Here is a 22,978-nt window from a genome sequence, read left to right on the forward strand (position 1 = left end):
TACAGTACATCATTTTACTTCACCAGGAGCTGGTAATGACCCGAATTACCCGGGATTGTGTTTGTTTCCAGGCTGAATAATTTAAGAACAGTTCAGCTGCCCCATGGGATTTGACCCAATCTGCTTGGCATCATATAGTATCTCCTAGAGAGGTCAACACAGATCTTTCTGAGGAACTGATAAGTCTCAGTTGCTGCAACATGCAGGAAATTAATTCCCACAGAGAACTCATCCTTGTCTTTACAGTCAGGCATTGCCTTAAGACTGGAAGCTCAGTGTTCCCTCTCTAATGTTGTCAGCATCAATTCTAAATCCAGAAAAGATTTTTGTCCATATAGATAAGGAATTTCTAAATGTGGAATATTAAAATCAAATGGTCATACTTGTTGGATTTTGGTCCACATTTTTCAGGTTAACATTTGCTCTTCATGAGCAAATCTTCTCTGCTAAACCCTGAGTGCTAAATATTGTCATAAACCAAATATAAATGAATTGTGGATGCCACTCAACTCAAACTCAGTTTTGCACATGTAAATTTCTTTCCTCTTTCTATGGATCGTATAATAACACCATGTCTTTATTTTGTTGATTTGCCTTTGTGTTTGATACCTTTCACTGTTTGATACCTTTCAGTTTGACACTTCATCAGGCTATCATACATTGACAAGGTGGCTCCACTGAGAATTTAGACTTTAAACAATAGGATTTTATTCCAGCCACCATTTCATTTAATCAAGAATTAACATGACTCTTCAGCTTTCACCAATTCACTGCTTACACACCTTCATAAAGACTTTTGCTAGATTAATGAATATGTGGTTTGGCCTCAAGTGCTGTGATACTCTCATTGTGTTTTTTGACATGCCTTTATTTTTCTGTCATGTGTTGCACAAGCCTCTTCTAATATAAGGGCTATTGCAGCCACAGAGATTGATAACTTTAGATGATAAAACAATTACTGGGATAAAAGTACCAGCTTTATATTTTGCGTATCTTAATAAAAATTCAGCATCCAAAGTCGAAAATTACACTGCAGAAGCCAAACTCTCCCTGAAATTCTATCACACAAATCACAGTTGTTTATTACCCGCAAAAGTGTAGTGGAGGGGTAGGTCTTTTTTTGTAAAAGATTTAAGGAAATTCTGACACTTCCAATCCTTCTAATTAAAACTCTGCTCTCATGACTCATTTAAGTCACTTGAAAATGTAGACATACATCAACACAGGCTGTGGGTGTGCACTGATACTGTGATTTACTCTCAATTGCTGGCCAGACTTATCAGTTAAAACAATTTAAAACACATGGGATATTTTTTTTTTCTCAACCACAGACTAGCAGGCAAAAGCAAAATGCATTTAACCCCTCCAGTTTGGGAGCTGCGTGGGATTCAGCCACACAGCTCCTCGTTAAAGTCAACAGGAGTTCAATTCCATGGGTGTGGTGTGGCACCTTCCCACCCAACTCCTGTAAAGTTGGAGCCTTTGTGTGTCTGGGGGGGGAAGAGGGTGGGCAAAAACACCTTGTCTAGTGGGGTCACTGCCCTTACACTGACTTATGGAGCATCTGACCTGATACCTTGGCCAGCTACAAACCAGAAGGTGCCCAGGCTGGTGGGCCAGTATCCAAATGGTGATTTCCCCCTGGAAGTACGGAGCAAGTGGAGTAATCCACTGCTTGTACCTACCCTCAGAAACAGGCCACCTGTGCCACCCATAACCTGTGAGGGATCAGTGTCACCCCCTGACAGCAGCTGCAATCAACGATGCAGACAAACTTCTTAAGGTCATTAGCAAAACGTAGGAATTGCTGAGACCATTTAATTGGTCAGGTTGGCCATAAGAGCTGTTATGTTTATGGTCTATAAAAGATCTGCTCCTTCTTTACACTTGAATGCAGCTCAAGGTGTTGGGTGCTGCTCTTCAAAAGCCATGGATGGAATCCTGGGCCCATGGAAGAACATGGGAACACTGCCATGGAAGACTGCGCCCCACATGTGGTGGTGAAGATGCCTAAAACAAACTTTCCTAGAGGGGAAAGACATTTTGAACTGTTTAGAAGGCTTGCAGCAGTGTTTCAACTTGTCCCAAGCTCTATTGCCTTTTGCATATTTTCTCAGTTTTGAAGACAGCTTGGGAAAGACTTCCAGGAACTGATATGTAAAAACAGGCTCTGACTCCTGCATTTCGGCATCTCCAGCAGCTCCTGCTGAGTTATCTGAGCGCAGTTCTGGGCTCTGCCTCAAATCTTCTCTGTGACCTGGAGTAAAGTTGCTTACTCTCTCCTTTCCTTAGTTTTCCAATCTTGAAGCCCAGCTGATAATGCTTCCTTTCTTCTGTGTCATGTCCTGTCTGCAGAGACCACCAGCTCCAAGAGAGGGTCTCGGCTACAAGGCGGTGTTTGTTCTGTGCCTCCAGCACAGGGCCGGGATCCCACTGAAGCCTCTTGGGGTACCGGGCTCCGGGCCAAGACTCGGATAAGCTTGGCTTTTGGTTCAAACAAAGGTTCTCTCTCCTCACAGGCCATCACACTCATTTATTTTGCCCTGTGGTGAAGTTAATGCTACATCTGTGATGTCACAGTGGTTCCCATGACAACAGGTTTATGACTTCAGTGTAAAGTCAAATGGAAGGAGAAGCTCAGGGACATGAAGGAAAGCTCTTATTCAAATCAGAAACATCTGACACAATAACAGAGAAAAGAAATGGCCAAGAAGGTACATTTCTTTTACTGTTATACATGTCTGTGGTTTCTTCTTAAGTTTTCAACACCACGTACTTCTTCCATCACGTTTTAATAGCTGCTCTTCCACTTACATTGCTTCAGTTAAAACTGTTTTCTTTCTTCTTTTAAATAAAAAAGTAAATTTAATACCGTTTGTTTAACTAGTTAATGAATGTCTTTGCCTTTTTTCAATTAGGTTTAATTTAATAGGAGTAAATTTGGACTTCAGTATAGTCTTCCCTCTGATGCCAACTATGAACGATACTATTTCTGAACAAACAGGGGAACTGTTAAAACTGTGGCTTTCCATACTTAGCTGAATAGGCTTTCAAAGAAGAAAATAAAAAAAAAAAACCACATCAAAGATTTTTGGAACACGGATTTAAAAAAAAAATGCAAGAAGGCAAAGCTATTATGGAATAGAAATAAATATTGGGCAGGGTAATGCGAAGACTCAGAAGCTTTTCATTCCATGTTGTTTCTTTGCTGTTTGTTTTTTCCCTGAACACCAATCTCCTCAAACACAGATGGATTAAGGTGCCACCAAGGCACAGACTGAAAGTGGCACTGATGTGGCTCAGTGTTTGTCCAACAGTGTGGGAACATTCACAGGAGCTATCCCTCCTGCAGCCTCCGTAAGGAATTCCCAGGAGCATCTAAAGGTGGAGATGATGCCTAAAGAAAGCCTGTGATTTTACCATCCACCCTTGTTAGCAAGTCTAAACACATAAAGTAGTCAACTCAAGGACCCTGAGAGCCACACTAAACATGAGGATGGATAGCAATGCTTGTTACACACTGCAGTTTGATTCACTGGAATCACTGGATAACGTCAGCCAATAATGAAGCCTTTAAAGTTTCAGTTGAAAAGTTTTCAGGTAGCTCCTGTGCAACCAAAACTGCCTGGATTTAGTGTGTTATGTCTCCGCTGCTTCACAGATAGTTGACTGAATTAGTTAATTAAGGCTGGAATTTTCAAAGAGGCCACAGGAATTAGGTAACCAAATGCAATGAGATTTGGGTACTTAACTCCCTTAGACTCCTTTGAAAAGGCCAGCTATAAATGTTCACCTCTTTAGTCGCAATTATTTGTACTCCCAGGATTATGAGCACAGCTGTTTATAAATGCAGGAGCGAGGTTGCAAAAGCAGACATGGCATGAGAACAGAGATCTGGCCATGCACAGCACACTAAATAAATGTATACAAGCAGTGGCCATACATTCAAACCATCCTTAAACTAAAAATACCAGTAGAGTTAGTAATACCTCTGAGGCCAGTGAGAGCTTCTTAAGTTCACCTAGTTAAAATCAACTAGATAAACACACTCAAATATACATGTGCACAAACTTATAATATATATATAAATACATATGCATATATAAAGTATATGCATGTCTATAAAAAGCCAGATGTGAACATGGGTGCAGACAGTTATTTGCTTCTGTGTGCATTTTTTTCTTTTTGCAAAACAGTAAATTGTAATAGTATTTGCTCCTGGGAAAAGGGGCAGCTTATCTGCTGTGGCCATATCCATGATCTTATCCAAGTATATGAGGAAACACCTTCCTTAACAGCATATAATACAGGCACTATGGAGGCAACTCTTATTTAAGCAATACAGAAGGAAGCAGAAGTATCATCTAGAACAGTAACCATCTGATTAAGAAGCAAAAATAACAACCTACAAATACTATAACAAAACAACCCTCTAATCAACAGAACCTGGCACCTTGTCTTTGTGTCTCACTGCAAGGCAAGAGGACAAAACCAACGGGGCTATTTGATAAAGGCTTGAGGTGTTAATAACAAAAATATGGCACAGCCAACCAATTCATCCTTGGTGCTGGCTCCCAGTAAAATCAGTGGAGTCACCCAGTGGCACGCTGAGGTGAGCAGTCAGACCTCGACCTCGCTGAAGAGAATGACACAGTGTGGGAGCTGGGATTGCCTTCCCCAAACACAGCTCAGGGCTTCCATCCCAGGGCTGCTGCCTCCCTGGAAGGCCACTGCCATCACCATTATTGCCAACAGGAAAGTCCATGTGGCCTAAATGAGCTTCTTATCCAGCAAAACGCTCTCAGATACGAGTAACCTTGGAATGTTGGGACTATTCATGTGCTCAGAGATACTCGTGGGCTTAGGCACTTTGTAATGAAGGGACTCTCTAAAAGGAGACCAAAGAAGTGGGAATGAAGAACATCCAGCCAGGTCCTGTTCATTAGTGGACAGCATTTTTTTTTTCTACTAAAAATTGCCAAGACTTTATTCCATGTGTTCACAGCAAGAGTGCTGGCCCATAAACAAATCCAAAATATACAGAAGATCAATTTCTTCACATAAGGTGGGTTGGTGACTTTCCATTAGGGTGAGTCACCAAGTTCTCCAAACCCTTAAGGTGTAGCAGAGCAAATAAAACTGAGGTTAGCTGAGGAATGCAAACAGATATACAGCACATACAGAGCTTTAGCTTCACTCCAACATCCATCTGTGGCCATAAAATACAACCTCTTAAATGTAAAATGTATGGATTTCCCTCTGCAACAAAGGCATAAAATATCTCAGTCCCAAACAAGTATTTGAGCATATGAACATGATCCTTCACTTCATCTAGGACTACCCACCCAGTAAACCAAGCTGTATTCTTTCTGGGTGGCTCAGAGAATAGCATATTACAGTGGAAACACCCATTTATTTCATTTACTGCCATTTATAATATTTTCCACTATTTGCAGATAATGAATTCATCCACTTTTTGCCAAGATTATGCAGCCTGTTTTATAGCCAAAATTATCCAGAATCCTTCTAAAAATGTGTTACCCTTCATTTTCCATGATTGCTTAGTGGTTCTCTTGGAGCAGGACCAAGATCAACCATATTAACAATGCACAGCAATAACTGAACTGTCATACTCCTACTCTCCCAGCAGCAGGAAGGGTGCCATCGAGCTGCTCCCTGAAGTGTGCACAGCTCTAGAGCGTAACTGTTCAGGTTAATTAAAGCCATTCATTAGATGAGAAATGAGGAATTACTTTTGGAGCTCTTTCCTCTACAATATTCTACAAAGGTCTTCTCATAAAGGTGGATACATTTCAGATTATCTGATGTCTTCTTGGCGCCGCCAACCCTTCGGTTCTCCAAGATAAATTGTACTTGTGGAATATAACACAGAGGAGACCTACAGTGTGTAACACGCCTGTGAAGACTGACACTCATCTTTAACATCACACACCACGAGGAGCCCTTCCCGATCCAACGGGAGCACCGAGAGCGGGTGGAACAGGCACTCCATGACCAAGCCCATGAGGAGGGTGCTGTGTAGCTGCAAGGCACAAGCAAGGAGAAGATGGAAAGGGCAAAGTCCTTTGTGAGATGATGTGTTGTTGGGATAGTGCTGGTTTCTGAGCAGACAACTTCCAGCTCCCCGCACTGGCTGGGCTGTGCTGGCCATGGAGGGTGGAGCTGCTGCACCGTTCGCTCCCCGCTCCGCGAAAAACCAGCCCGGCCAAATCTGCTCTTCCCTTGTGCAGTGTCTGGCTGCCTGAAAATCCCATGCAGGGGAGAAAGAGGGCTCCTTGCCATCACCAGGCTCAACAGCTGGGCCCAGCATGTAAGATGAGGCACATGCAAATCTTTGCAGGAATTCCTCAGCGCTCAGGGTTTGATCTGGGACTCAAGGAAACCTAGCTCAGGACCCTACACGAAAGAAGCAGTGCCTGCCCAAAGGTTCCAGTGGTCAGTGTTAGCAGGGATAACAGAAGGAATCAGACCAAAATTACAAACAAAGGCTTAACAAAACAAACTCACGTTTGTTATAATTTTACACAAAAAGAAAGCCAGTGTAATAAATATCCCAACAGCCAAACGGTGCCTGTTTCCTAACATTATCACTATTTTCTTTGGCACTTCTGGGAATCTCTTAGCAGGAGCGATGAGGAAGGAGAAACTCTGGCTCAGCAAGAGGCTCTGTAGCAGCCAAAATCCGTTTTTCACCCAAATCAGCTGCAGGACTAAAGCTGAGCAGCCACCACTGAACAAGTTAAGCAGGCACCATGTGTGAGTGGAGAACCAGGGGAACCACACAGCAGGTTGAGTTACGGCCAGTGGAACAGAGACAGCTTGTCATGGCATAACTGAAGATTTCTCAGCACTGACAACTGACAGCGGTGCAATAAATATTAATGCTCCAAACTCCTACTTGGATCCTCATAAATACTCCAGACTTTGCCAGGAACTCCTTTCCCTTTGGCCACTCCGTTATTCAGTTTTACCATGGCTGGTTGGGGCCTTTATAATTTCTCCCTTCCTCTACAGGCAGCAACACTTCACCTCTTCATATAGAGCAGGCTCTGCTACATCACCCAATCCAGCCTGGCTGAGACTTCTCTAGCCAACCCAAAACATACAGATTTTCTCTTTTTTTGGCTTCCTCCCAGTAACATTTTGAGGCCCTCCTTAATACTCATCCAGTTGATCTCAATGGAGCAGGATCTCAGTTGATTAGCTTTATTCAGACGAGTTTGTTTAATCTTAATCTCTCTCTCTTGCCTCCTCTTTTTTTTTTTTTTTATTTTTGCCAGACTCTTTGATTCCCTTTCTGGTTCTTTTCAGGGTCTCCAAGCTTCAGGCACTTCTCTAAACACCCTCTAATGTTTTGATTTCTGATGGTTAAATTTAAACAAAACTTAAAAGCTTTTCCCAACTATTTTTACTCATTCTCAGAGTCATTTATCAATCCTATAGAGAGCCTAGATCCCCCCTATATAAATGGATTGCCCTGTTCATGTGTAGCTAATGTGTAACCTCCTTTATCCCACAAAGACAAGAGTCTGACCCCTTCTTTCTGCGTGAAGCAACTAGAAGCCACTGAATCTTTCCTGCTCAAAACATGACCACTTTTGGAACACGTCCTGTCAGACTAAGGCTATAACCAGCCCAGGTCCAGGCTTTCGAGGCAGTTAGGGTGCCCTCAAGGATGCTGCAACATACTCTGGCTGCAAAGGTAATCATCTCATTTGCCCTGGCCCAAAAGGCCCCGTGTGGTTGACACTCGAGTCTGGACAGCTGCATTCCAACTCTTCCCATGGCCAAGGTGTATTTCCTTTCAAAGTCCAGCCCCAGGCTACATCCATGCTGCTGCTCTGGTTGGTCCAGTTCCCCTGGCAAGGATTCTGCCTTGCACTTCTTGCACTTACTGGAATTGCAGAGGCACATGAGGAGGAAATGTGTGGCCTCTGAAATCCTCTAAACATTGTCCAGCTGCCACTAAAAAAGGTACCCTGACTTGAATTATTTTTTTTATTTTGTTTTTTAATAGACAACTACTCTGTGCTTTTGTGCAAAGCCATAGGAATTTTATTCTTGGACCAGCAGATAACCACAGCACATCTCTCCCAAGTTTCCAACGCCACAACCATTTCTCTTAATTTTGAAACTTTAAAGGAAGAATGCTGCTTTGGCATCACAGTTTTGCACAACTTGTTAGAACCACGGCAGAATGTTACAATACCAAGCCACATGAAATGGAAACATTTGAGCAGACCTTTGGGCTGGATCCCTTGCTTCCACCAAGCTGCATTCAGCCCATGACTGAAGAGTGTCTGGCTCGGGTAAAAGACAGTTTTGTGCAGCCTCAAGTCCTGGTGGCCAGCAGGGATGGTTTGACCTCCCAGCGCAATTAAGAACGGCCTCAAATCTACTCAGAACTGTGTCCCTGACCCCTCAAATCTACTCAGAGCTGTGTCCCTGACTCAAGACATCCTGGGGACTTCCTGACAGCTGGAGATAACTGAAGCCCTACACGCTGTGCTGTGCTGCCATGAGCAGCTCTTTCCTGACACCTTTGGCAGGAGGCTCCCAAAGCTGGCTCCGAGGGTTTTGCTGCCAGCAGAGCAGTGCAAGGAGACCAGAACGGTTCCAAGGAAACTTTCCCCTAAGAGGAAATGAAAAGAGAGACTGAAGGCACTGGCAAGCCGTTTGTGAGACATTTTGGTTAAAAGCAGCTAGACTGCACTTTGGAATGACTAGTTTTTGCAGAAGGCTTTGTTCTTCTCCTGCATGGATCATACCCTCACAATTCATTGCTCTGGTTACAGACAGTGCATTTAGTTTAATCCTCCAAATTGTACTTTTCTACCAAAAATTTCCACATCACAACAGGGCTTAAATAACAATAGAGGTATTTAAGTGATGTTCTGCTCCTGGCTCAGTCATGGCAATCCAGAAGGACACAGCCCAGTTATAAGAACAGTATAGGAATGTGCATGGAGAAAATCACGGTTGCCAGGAATCAAAGGCAGAGATTCAAAGGAGATGGATTTTTTTTTTTTTTATCATATGACAGAGCTGTACTGGCATCTACACAGCTCAGGTGCTCTTAGAGTGGAGCCTTTTTTGTGGCCACAGCCCTTGGCCACCTGAGGTATCCCACCTCAGTCTGATCATTCCTTAGGCTGGGCTGCTCTGCTTCCCAGAGCAGAGTTAGCCATTTCCTGGTCCCTCTTCCCTTCAGAGCAGGAGGCAGCCACAACCCAGTATTGGTTAGGTCAGGAGCCCATGACATGGTTCTTAGGCACTAGTAAAACACATGTATCACAGTATCTGCCCAATAACCACAAAACCTGCACATTTAATATCAGTATTTTTGGCAATGCTGCTGTATCACCTCTCTTGTACATGGGCAAGGGAAGCACACAGCAACTCTGTGACCTGCCCAGGGTGAAGGACCATCTCAAAGTGATTGTTTTGCCTTCTTCAGAAGGTCATTCTGCCTCCTGTCAAGTTCATTGCAAGTTGACCTCATCCTACATCAATTAAAATAAAATGCCCCAATCTTGTATTTGAAAACACTTTACAACACAAATGCTTTAAATACAGAGAGAAGCCAAGAGTGGGAGCAGAATGAACTTCTGAAACTGAGGTAAGGAAAGATAGATATGACTTCAACTGAGATGGAGAATTCATGGCTGAAGCTGTAAAAAGCCTCTTGCTCTGAAGCTGGTCATACTGGATTAAGAGAGAGGTTTTGGGATGATAATTGGGCTTCACTAAGGACTCAGAAGAAGGTCCTTTGCAGCAGGTCAGAGATTCCTCTCATGGACAGGCAGACTGCAGGTGAGCCCTCAGGTGATGTTGAAAGTGAGAAAGACCCCACCTGCAAACTCAGCCAGACAAATAAAATACTGACAGACAAATAAAGATAGGAGCAGCACAAACCTCCCCTCAGGAGCAGTGCCTGAACACTTACTCAGCCATCCTAGGTGGCTTTTGCAGCCTTGGCTGAATCTGTGTGGCCTCTGCTTTGTTGTGATCAGTACTCCACTCTGACCAGTCCAAGGGACCTCAGAAGTGTCCCCGTGGTTGTAGTCACATCTGTGAATCACAGACCAGCCGGAGATTTTGCAAATCCTCCCCAACAGTTACTTTGTCTTCTTTAGCTTTGCATGCTTAGAAACGGCTGAGAAAAACCTACAGAATAATATCTACTGAAATGGCTTTTAAGGGTTCTTTTTTTTTTTTTGTCAGATTCCTCACCTGCTCTGTCAGGATGTTCTTTTAATGCCTTTCATATTTCCCATGAAAGAGCATTAATCTCCCAAAGCCCCGGCATATCTGCCATCTCAGCGCTATCAGGAAAGAGCTGATGAGAAGATGATTGTCAGGGATGATTACAAGGACTTTACAAACACAGGAAAGCATGTTCTGCATTAATTACTAATCTATTTCAGCCAATTTGGCACCCTGACAAATGCAACTGGTTGTATCTAACAAGCCAGGGGATCGGGAATAATTCCGTGTCAGTACAGTATGTCCAGGGAGAAGAATCAACCGTTAATCCCAGGTGACCAGTTTCTTTATAAATATATTAGCAACATAATGGAGGGCTTTTTAATGGGATTATAACCACACAAGCAGACCCCAAGCAGCTGCTCTGCTACTCAAAGGGAACATGGCTGACAATAAGATTTAAGGGACTGAATGGGGGGGAAAGGACAAACCTGTGGCATGGCACACTTAAATGACCTTGCTGCTTAAAAGGAGTTGGATCGTGTTGCACCCATGAAAAGAAAATCAGATAAGCTTGAAGCAATCTCTTTGGGCATGCTCATCACTACTTTCTCCCACTGATCCTCTGTCAAAAGTGGAGAAAATGGCCAAATCAAGAAGAACACCTCTTTTCATGTACTAGGGATGGATTTTAAAGCCAAAAAGATTTCGCTCATACACTGAGGGGTCATTGTCCAGAATGGCAGGGCCCATACATCGTCACACAACCTTTGTGTTACTCCCTCTGCAGAGCTGAAATAATTCTTCATTCTGAGCACAATTTAACAGCTCAATGCTGTAAATATGTAGGTGTGCAAGCAGGTCTTTGAGTGTATGTGTGTATGTGGATTGCACTCGATGATCTCTGGGATTGGATTAGATGATCTTTAAAGGCCCCTTCTAACCCAACTCATTCTATATATAAATATATACAAATGTGCATTAAAAAAGGACAGCCATGAGGCAGCCACTGGGAATGACCCTGTAATGGCAGGAGCAAGAGAAGAAACAAATCTCATACAGAAATCCCCCTCTATGGATTTCAAAGCCTGTTAAAACCACAGCCCTAGATTCTCTCCATGGCAATACCTGGGTTCCCTTTCTTTCCATCCCTTTAACAGAGAGGTGTAAAGATGGTATTGTAGCTTGCTAAAGAAATTCATGTTTTTTAAATTGATGGAAGTAGTGAAAGTTGACTCTGCCTGTATAAATGGCACATACACCTCAAACACTTATCTATTTTTTTTTTTTTTTGAGTCATCACTTGTTTGTAGTTCAGTAGCTTGAAGCTGAGGCTGGGATTTGGCTTTGTGGCTTTGAAAGGAATACAGTATAGCATAATGCACATAACTACTATGGAATACAAGCACTGCAGCACGGAGCTGCTCTAGCAAGGACTATTTAGGCAGCTTAACCCTAGCAGAACAAAAAATATTTCCTGAAGTCCAGATATAATTTGTGCAGCTCTGGAATTCTGTTACCAGAGGCCCTTAGTTCAGGGTGGCAGAATGACTGGCAGGAGTATTTAAGCATTCCTTTAACACCAAAGTACACCTTACATCACTCTGAAACGCCTTTGTTAGAAACAGCTAAAACAAGGGTCAGTGGCACACCAAGCCTGACTGATCCACACTGCCTGCCTGAAATCCAGTGGTACTAACAAAATATCCCTAGTGATTGCAATGGCTTGGGGATCAGACCCACATGTTATTCTTGAATACCTCTTAAACTTTCAGGGCTTGACCTCAGGGTGCCCTGGCACCGGTCCAGGTGACACCGTGCTTCCTTTCAAAGAGCTGCATGGAGCCCTGACCTCGATCTCGTGTTCCCAACACTGCTGAGCCCATCACGGGGGCACAGGGAGTGTTTAGGATATGTATTCCTATCCACATGCAGGGATGCCAAGGTGTAGAAGTTTAACTGGCCTCAGTTTTCATGGTGATGGTGAGCGAACGAGGTTCAGCGAACACTTTCTATGGCGCTGTGGTTTCTTCATGCAACACCAAACGTTGGCAAGTACCTAACTGTGCCCACTTAAACAATTTCCAGCTGTGTGAGGGCATCACCTCCAGCCAAGCAACCTGAGTGTCTTCCTGCCTGTTCTGTATGACAATAATCACTGTTATGAAAGCTCCTCCTCTTCAGTCTAGCGGGTGACAACACTTGTGTAGAGCACATCCATGATCCCCTGACACATTTACATTTTACTGATGATAAGCTCTGGCTGTGATGCACTAAAAATACCGCGACTGTGGAGAGAATTAAGTGTATCTCTAGTGCCTGATTCAGGAGAGCAGTTAATGCTGTGATTAAGTCCATGGCTAGTCAGGACAAGACAGCTTATGTTTAAAGAGAGCTAAGTATGTCCGGTAGTACCATCCTGAATAACACCAACCTCCAGAACTGGGTCTGTACCAAGAGTGTGGAAGGATATCCTTAAGGAGCTAAAAGCCACTACAGACCCAGCTGTCTGTCACTCAAAGGATAAAATGTGCTTTTTTGAACTGGCTTCATCACAAAATATAACAACCTGTGTAATTTTAAATCTATACAATTTTTAAAAAATCTAAAGCAGAAGACCACACTGCACATATTTCTCCTCCTAAAGAAAGAATGAAACAGTCTGGATGAGCTATTAGGCACAGTGAATAACACACTGCTGGCAGAACACTCAGAGAGGAGTTATAGGTGCCTATTAAAACCCATACAAAACCGACTAACAAATGCTGGAATTAAAAATGAAGACTAGCAGGGAGACAGAGGCTTTGAGCAGCACAGTATTTCAGATCATCTTACTGAAAGCTTCAAAATGTCATCGGCTTTCAGGCTGAAATGCGTCAGCAATCATTTCATTTTTATCAAAACACAATTAGGCTGTGGTGAATGACAGCATAAATCTTAAATAGGAAAGATACAGGATGAAAGACCACCAGGGTGGAACATAACTGTAAACTCCTCCATAAAACTGCATTTGAGTTCTGATCATATACACAGGAACTCCTTTAAACGATCCAGCAAGGATCTTAACTCACTGACTTCCAAAGAAAGTGTTACCAATTAAGGGGGAGAAACTTTAACAGTCAATTTTAATTACGCTTCGAGATTCACCAATCAATTCCCAGCTCAGGCTGAAGTTTTTACTAGAGACGACTGGAACCAATTTACATGCTTTTATGTTGCGTCTAGACTTTAATAAATGGTCTAAGCACGGAGCAATTCCATGCCAGTATCCAACTAGTTTTCATGTACACTGAGAAAGGCACCAGCCTCTCTAAAATTCTCCAGTCTTTGTGTCTTGAAACGCTCCCCTGAGAACTGATTGCAGGGCTCACCCAGTGCATTACATAAGTGCCACTGTGGGCACTGCTGACAATGCATAACAAGGCAGTGATGCCACAGAGTGTCCTCCAGCTCCTTGCTTTGGTCCGACACGTGCAAAGTGTGCAGAGCCAGCTCTTCTCTTTAGAGTGAAATGGAACAGCTTTTATGATTGCAAGACATCATTCCTATCAGTATTAACCCAAGTTCATTAGACTGAAAAATCTCTAAACACTGTGGAGGCTCCCGGGACAGCCACAAACATTTAACTGATGGCCCAGAAAGGTACACCCAGGCAATCTTTTGAACACCTAAAAAGCTCATCTTTCTGTTCTTTGATCCCTTCTCTGGACCTCTCCTGGTCCTGATTAAGCTGTGCTAAAGGACCTGAGCATCCAGTCAGCCCAGCAGCTCTGGTACAGAGGAGAACGAAGCACCTGGTTGAGAGATTGTTTAAACGGGGCAGAGCTGCCACAGCACACTCAGTAGTGCTCTGGCTGTAGGAGACTCACCACGGCGGCGTCACTTTGATCATTGCTGTAGGTCATGGAATCACTCTGAAACCAAAACAGTCTTGTTAAAAAATTAAGTTGAATTACCATTTAGGGAGCTCTGTTGCATTTTTTTTTCCCCTTCCCTCCCTTTCCTTCTTTTTAAACATGACTGTGGGGAGTGTGAAATTGTGCGCATTTATCACTGCCCTGCTGAGCAAAGCTCGTTAAATTAGGAAAGACATATTTTAATGGATTGATAGACATTCATATACTTTTATTCAGAGGGAATATAAATTCAATTTTTAGAAACTGAGAGGTTGCTGTGGTCATTCAGAGCCTCTTAGGATGTTTCCTACTGGATGATGTCAGACTAATAAACCTCCAGGAAGTTCTGCGTGCCAGAGGCCTGACAAAGTTGGGCATCCTGTCTCCAGGAAGCAACACAAGGATTTACCTGTTACTGTACGTTAGAAAGAGGCAGCAAACAATTCTGGAAGTGCTGCACCAGCTTGGGTTCCACCAGAGGTAACAGCCTTGAAACTCAGAAAAGGCTATTTTCCTTTTTGCAGCAGCACAGAGTCCTTTGGAGCAGCAATGGGCAGAGGGTGCCCCATCTCTGGTGGTTCTCCCACCTCCCTGCTGTGCAAAGAGGTCCAGGCTGTGGGGCCACGTGAACCTACACAGCAAGCACCTGCACACAGGGCTGTGCATGCCCTGTAGGCCACTGGTTTGACCAGAACATCTGGAGGACTGTCTTTGAACCTCTTCTAAACCTGTGACATAAACAAAGACTCCTCTGTTAAGTACAACCAAAATAGAGAGAGAAACAGTCTGCTTCAGGGACAGTGTGGGCAAACAGGACAACAGGAAGCAACTTATTAATGTGGTTACATATCTTAGATCAGCCAGTAACAGGGCTCAGAGCAGCACCTGCCAGCCTGGTTCCCTGTTCTGTTCACAGGAGTGGTTTATCCAAGGTGTAACCCACGACTGCTGCCAGAATGAGCAAAGCAGACTCCCACTCAGGCAGCTGGAGCCTTGACTTGACAAAGTATCCCTTGCTCTCCAGAATTAATTTTGCCAAATGGCAATAATAGTTTCTAAACCCCAAATAAAACCCCAGTGCACTGCACATTGCAGGGTGCTGGGATTGGATGGGGGACTGTAAGCAATGCTTTTTGCAAAGACAGGGAGTGTTATTCATCACAGTTGTCTGTGGTGGGCAATTTGGTTGCCTTTCAGGGAACTCACTTTAACACAGGATCCCTGCCAATGAAAAGAAGAACCAGTCAAAGCACTGAGCTTTTCAAAGTGAAAGGTTTTCTTTTTTTTTTTTTCCTTCTCTCTCCTTCAGAAAACATACCAAATTTTAAGCACTCACAATGATCTCTGCTGCTGAAAATAAATTACTAGCAACTAAAAATCTTCTGCTCCTTGCACACTTTCACAACACAGAATAATATACAATGTGAAGATTCACAGCTTTTCGAGGAAGCATCGTGATCTCCAGACCTGACCTCCCAAATACCACGGGCCAAAGCACTTCACTTAGTGGTTGCTGCCTCAAGCCCGAATCTTGGGGCTGAACTGTAGCAAGTCATTGAGAAAGACATTCATCTTGATTTATGGGTACCAGTCCTGATGTGAGAATGCCACACAAAGCACTTCCTGTCTTAAGCTTCATGGAATGAATTGCAAAGTTAAGCTGGTTCATGAGTTTGAAATGCCTGTAGTCCAGGAAGATTGTCTCTCCAATTCCAGGCGGAAATAGTGTGTAGGTGGCTTATAAAACTATTTCTATAGTGCCTTTCTATAGTGCCCCCAAATCTAAATGGTCAGAGCCATTTGTGTTGCTTCAAAGGCTCAATTGTTGTTCAGGCCAACTAGTTAGCCATGAAAAAACCATATCCAATTCCTCAACCCATGACATAGCTAAGATAAACATGGTAAAAAATTGCAATTGTTTACTTAAATTCTTTTTCCGCTGAGAGAAATTGTAATGCCACTTTTCAGTTCATTAATTGCTTATGGTTTTTAAATCCCATGCCAGGGTTTTTAAATCCCAGGTGCTAATAAGTACATTTTGCTCCCTGATATGTACACAGGCAATAGACTTTCTTTACAGGAATTCTAAAACAGGTGGAGGAAATACTTGTCCCAGTGGATTTAACAGGAATTTTGGCAGAGTCTGTAACCAGCAGGGCAGTCAATTCCCTGTGGGAACAATACCCATTCCAGTATCAGTGGAGGTACCAACTCCAGCAGCAACTGAGGTGAGAAAATGAATCCTTTAACTTGCTTGAGGAAGTTTTCTGTTCCATGATAGTAAATCCCTGGCAAATACAACCTTGAAATGTGGTAGTTTTATTTAGGAGAGGCTACATAAGTCTGCACCCCAATACAGCCCCAGGATGTGGCTGTTGCTGTGTATGTGCCCGTGCCTGTGTTCAGTAACACATCTCCTCACATCTCCTGCTGTTTGCTGCTACACCAGAATACAAGACATAAAAGTGACTTCCCAATACAAGTATTTGACTGACAAGTTCTTAATGGACAGTATCCCATGAGACTCAAAAACAAACTAGACAAGGCAGGGAAACAAATAGTAGAAGGCTGAGAAAGAGGAACTGATTCATTGATGGCCACTTAGCAGAGAGCTGCAAACTCAAGGACTGGACAAGACAGGTGAGAGAATTAACTCAACCAGCTACTGTTTCCCAACAAATATTAATCATTCAAATGCCAGAAGGTCATTTATTAAGTTACAAGGCCCTCCAGCTTCGGTCAGTAGTTATTCCATTTCAACCTGGAGTGTACCTACCAAACACACATAAGCCCCATGGAAGTGTTCTTTGAAATGCAAAGCATTGGCTGGAGCTCCGTATTTACCCTTTCGAGTCGTGTAAACCTGAGAATAAATCCACCTGTTGCCCTGTCTCCATGAGGTCACAAAAAACCCTCCCTCCTATTTGCAAAGAGCTTAGTGGCTACCAGAGAGCAGTCACCAATAAACTTATTCCAAACAAAGATTAAATCCTGATTAATCACTGAGAAGTGGTAAACCTAAGGGAAGTGCCAGCCACTGAAAAGTGAGATTTTTTCTGTAGTGATTTATTGCAACTCTCCATGCTGGGGCTAATTAGAACTGGACAAAAAAGATTTAAAAAACTGTGAGATGTAAAGTGGAAGGCTACGAAAATGGAGAAAGTAAGTAATACAGAACAAGAAGATAGAGAGGGAATCAGGAAAGCTAACAACAACAACATAACCAAACAAAGGATATATTTAGGTGATAACCTGGGAACGGGAAGCAAGGAATAAAATTCACCTCTATGAAAAGTCAGGTCTGAATAAGTCATTTGTAAAGAGCTGAACTCTATCCTGTTTTGGGGTGTTTTGTGGTGTTTTTTTTTTTAATTAACAGGGTATCAAACTTCCAAAGTCCAGCTGAGACTTGAAGGCACACAGCTTTCTCTGGGCTAAAATCTTCTGGTTTGAGGGAGTGAACACGAATCCAAGGAAGTGGATGTTGAAAAAGAACAACCTTCTTCATAAATTCTCATGGGAAAGCCCAACTCCTTAGTAGGCAACAGCCTGGATGGAAGCTTTTTGACCTGGCCTAGCCCTAACCAGAGCTGGGTACGAAGCTCTTTTCTCTCCCCACCCAAACTTCAGAAATGCTGCCTTTAATAAACTACAAGAAATATAAACCAATACAGATTTTAATGAAAATCCAAACCAACTGTTTCCATAGTCCATCAGCCTTGAGCTAAACATTTCACTTAACTCAATAGAATTCTGCTTCTTGATCTTATTATTTGATCAGAATCAAACTTTTTTAAAGTTAAAAAAAAGTGCAAACTAAATGAAAGGGAAAAAATGACCCAACACAAGAGTGTGATCCCCATGTTGATCAAGCACCATGAGCTGAGTTCTTTTAGTAAGTTCCATGAGCAACTCTTAGAGCTTCCTCATTGTGCTGCACCACTGTAAATTGAATTGTTGGTGAGCCACACAATATAATGTGTTTGCAAAGCCACTGAGACTTGGATTTACTCCACTCCTGTTACATCAGTAAGACTTTGACAATTAAATTCAGTAGAGGAAAAGGTAAACTACAGAATCCAGAGGTTTTTCCAGTATGATTTCCTAAAGAAGACTTGCTAACACTGCAGGGACATGTGTGGGGTGTTGTTTACTGGAGCAGTTACAGCGACAGTCTTTGTTATGATTGGGCCATAATGATAAACACATCTGTATTAGGCAGGGACTGTTATTTAAGGATTAGAGAATGATGCCTTTCACTTGAAGCATTTGCTCTAATGATGTGTTTTTCTCTGACTTTTTCTGGTTTTGATAAGGCAAGATCAGGAAGGGGAGAGAGGGAGAGACAGAAAGAGAGGAGGGAAAGGCAGAAAGAAAAAAGGATGCAAGAGAAAGCAAAAAAGTACTAAAGAGAAGAAGAAGGACAAAAGAAAGAAAAGGAAGAAAGGAAAAGGAAAGAAGGCAAGCAAAGTAAGCAGCTGGTGCTGAAAGTGAGCAAGACTCTTTCTCTCTCATTTTCTTCTGTCTTTTAATAAATCATTGTAGCAGCTTTGTGACAGGTCTCTGTTATCCATAATGCCCAAGCAAACAGCTTTTCTTTCAGCCTCTATTCACTTGGCTGCCAGGGAAGCAGGACTGCAGGCAGGAAACTTCAGTGGCTCAGCCTGCTCCCCTGTAATTCAATTAGAAAAGCAAGCATGAAGTCAATATTCATTGCGCCCAGCCAGGGCTGCACAACACAATGAAATGATAATGAGAAAGTTCACAAAGGAGAGGGGCTTAATGATAAGTTTTTAAAGAGGTGCTGCAGCGGGTGACCCTCTGTACAACTGGCAAACACACACGGGCATATGGGTCTTTACCCTCAGGGATTTGCTCTCATCCCTCGCCATCTGTATCCAGGGCAGACGGCTGATTGTGAATCCAAGGGAATCTCGTGATATACTGTCTTGGGTCACCCTATTCAGCTGCTCTGCATCTCTGAAGGGACAGAAGACATGTTTCTTAAACACCCAGGCCCCAAAGGAGCACACACACCAACTTGCTGGAGCACAGGCAATGCCATTTCAAGTGACACGGAGCTGCGACTCCCGAGCCCAGCGGGGATGTTGGGCCTGTGGGGCACAGACCAAGAAAATCATGAGAGAGAACTTCCAACACTTCATGGAAGTGCAGAAGATGAAGAACTGCACCCTTGTGCTTTCAGAGCAAGGCAGCACTCACTCCTACCACCGTGAGAACTTGGAGCATTTGTGCTTCAAACTGAGCAGCACTGGGTAGATGCTGGACCCAATTCTGCAGCTCCCTCTCGAAGAGATCTCCCACTGGAGAAGCTCTATACAGGATTTCCTTTCTTCTCCTTTTAGCACTTTGCTGGTGACAATGAAATATGTAGTTATTTATTTTGTAAACATCAGTGTATTTAGTTTTAAAAATAATGAGTGATTGAAGTAGTAATTAAAAAAACAGCATTGTGTGTACAAGCCCAGAGCTGTCTTGTTCTAATTTGGTTTTGGGATTCAACATTCCAGATATTACTGAATTTGTTCTTTCTAAAATGACTTCCATGGTAAAGCCCAGGGCCCCTCACAAAGAGTCTTGAGTCTCTTTCTTTTTGATGCCATACAGAAGGAACCAGTGGCCCCAACTCTAAGCAGGCAAACATGACAAACAGAAAGATTTTCTTTTCTTCTCCTTTGACAAAAGGGAAACAGGGCACACAGAGCTTATATAAGTTCCCTGAGGTCACACAGGATGTCAGTGACAGAGTCACAAATTGAATTCAGGTTCTCAGGCTCTCGGTCCCAGTTCGTGTCATGTTGTAGTTCAGGGCACTCCAAACTTTTAATGCCATTTTCAGAAATTTGTTGTAACTTCCCTAAATTAATCTCTCAGCCTAATGTATATTAGCATTCCACATATCCCCATCATCAGTAAAGGCCACTTAATATGTTGGTAAATAATTAATACAAGTCAACAGCAGGATATTTTCTTAAAATCAGGAGGTATTTTTCAACACTCCTGATGACAACAGCCCATTTTTCACTTCAGAGCCCAATAAAAAGGAAGTAAATTTTGCCATTCTTCCTGATTCAAAAAGCCTTCAACTACTAATAATAGAAATGGGTGGTGAATTGCTTCATCTGCAGTAGGAAGCTCTTCATGTCTTATTGGGCCAGTCCTTCAGCTTCTACAAAACCCACAGAGCTTCACTGGAGGCAATTTGGATTTGTCAAGTCACACTATGTGTGTATTTGTGCTTCACTGCCCACTGAACCTCTTCAGACTGACCCATTCTCTGCATGTCATAGGGAGAATGGAGCACTCCCCACAACTGGAGCTATTCCCAGGGATGCAACAGGTAGAACAGGTTGGCTGGATGCCTCTTTACATCCATCACACCAACAAAGGGCCAGATCCCAGGATTTTTTTCCTTTTGGTTAGTTAATCTCCAGTGCAACTTTCTAAGAGACTAGAGAAAAAGGGATAGGATAGTCACATCTTTCCTATGAAATTGTGTTCATTCTTATGGTTATATAAAAGGCCAGATAATATAAGAAGTACTGGTCACTTTATGTATTGATACATAATTATATTGTCTCTATGTTTTCACAAGCATATGAACCCCAATTTTCACAACCAAATGCAAATTTTGGGTACTCTCCAAAGGCCCAATATGTAAGATGGAGTCCTTGCTCCTCAAAACAACTGGAGGTCAAATATCCCTGTGTAACTCCTGCATGTAGCCGTCAAAAGTGATCACAAAAAACTTCCCCTTTCTTATTTTAGAGGCAGCACTCTTATGTAACAGAGGCAAAATCTGTTGAGGTCAGGGATTCAGAGACAGCAGCTTCATCCACAAACAGGCCTTGCCTTTCAGTGACAGGCCCTGGGAAGTTCACAAGACACTGTAGGTATCTCTGTCCCTTCAGTTATCACTCCTTCGTGTCAGGCCCCACAATCCTGTTTTATGCTCTGTGCTCTGACTGGAGGTGTTGTCTGCACAATATCCTCAGCTGAGAGTTGGATTTTGCTGGAGACACTAATGCATGTAATTGGCACATGCTTTTCTGGAATATTTCTATCACCTTTCAAAGATAGAGACAATCAAATCTCTCCTCCACTCATCGAGGAAATGCTTAAAGCATCAAGTGGGGAATTCCAGGCCAGCTTATAGGTGGTACTTACTTTACATTTTCTCAAGCAGCAAGGTAACATGGGACAAGGACTGTCACAGTGTTTATTTTGAGCTCCCTGGTGAGAAAAACATTTTACACTTGTCCTGTATGGTTGAAGCCTCCCTCCCCTCCTGGGGAACTCTGCTATCTCTGCTGTTCATCCAGCTGCTGTCACTTGAGCCATCCCCACTGAACACACAGCTCAGAGAGGCACCGAGTCAGTTATCCCAATCCAGGCTCTAACATCCACAAGGATAAGGTAAAATCAAGCTCTTGTCTCCACCTAGGTCATAGTGCTCATTAGAGATGAGCTCAAAACTCATAAGCTCACCTCAAAGAAAAGCATCTGATAAAGACCAAGATCTTTCTCAAAAGTTCTGCACCTCCCTAGTTCCTTTTCAGTCCTGGACAGGGTCATTTCAAAAGGGAAGAATTGAGAAAAACACACTCAAAATGGAAAAGGTGGTCCTGTGATTAAGTGATCAGCCTGACCAGGGTTTCACTTCAAACACTGACGGACATAAGGCTGCTTTGTATCCACGGGCAGGTGGAGCAACGAGCTCTTCACTGTGCCCTTTTAGGAATAAATGAGAGCTGAGAACACTTTTCTGCCATTCTTCATTTGGATCGTCAGTGTTTAGAGGCAGATGGTTTTTATTTGGTTAGAGAGTAGCTTGCAAAACAGCCCTCTCATCTTCTGAGAGATCCCCGTGCTGTCACACACCTTTTATTTGAGCCCTGCAGAGCACACCTAGATGACAGGGAATGTCATGCTCTATGCTCCATGCACCTTCCAGGAAAAAGGATTGAAGTTGGAGGCAAAGGCACAGATGATCCAGATACAGGTTATAGTCCAAGGCCCACAAAATTGCCTGTCCAACTCAATCCAACAGAGAAATTACAGAAACGCCGCATGGAGAGTGTATTTATGTTATTATTAATAAAGGTACCACAACCAGTGAGCCCAGAGCTGTGCAATTACAAGGAGACATGCAGTGTACACAATCAGGAATCCTTATCAGATTGTTTGGTCTATCTTTTCCATTTAAAAGTGATGTTGAAACTGTGTTTATAGACAAAAGAACTGATCAATGAACCTGTCATTTGGTCATGAGTAACATGGAAAAAATTAATCAGGTGATGAAAATATTGCTGTTTCTCCTTTTGGGGAACAAGTTGAAAATATTTCAAAAAGATTTTGACAAACCTTTGGGGACATGTGCACCAGCAAAGTCAAATGTTACAGCTTTAACAATTTCTCAAAAGCAAACAAAAATTAGATATTAGGAAATTAGATTTTCTGAAGGAAAAATAGCTGGAAAAGAATAAAACCAAAGATTTACTATTATTTAAGCTTTTCAGCTGCTCCCTAAGAAAATAAACTTGGAGTTAAACAAAAACTTCACTGTTTTTCTACAAAATAAATAACAGTAACATTATACCTACTAAACAGGAATCAGCTGCATAAACAGTTTACCTGCCTCTGACAGGATCAAAGAATTTCTGGGCAACTGTATTCAAAGAAGGAATAGCCCAAGTTATGGTAATGATCGTAACTCAGTGTATAATAAATGTGAAGCAGTAAGGAGGAGGGGAAAATACTTTAGGAATTCATCATCTTGATGAGACATCTTCACATTTTATTGTTGAAAAAGGTGACAATCACCACATATTTCT

Source organism: Lepidothrix coronata, unplaced genomic scaffold (genome assembly GCF_001604755.1).
Source record: "Lepidothrix coronata isolate B3197 unplaced genomic scaffold, Lepidothrix_coronata-1.0 Scaffold234, whole genome shotgun sequence".
Classification (NCBI taxonomy): Eukaryota; Metazoa; Chordata; class Aves; order Passeriformes; family Pipridae; genus Lepidothrix; species Lepidothrix coronata.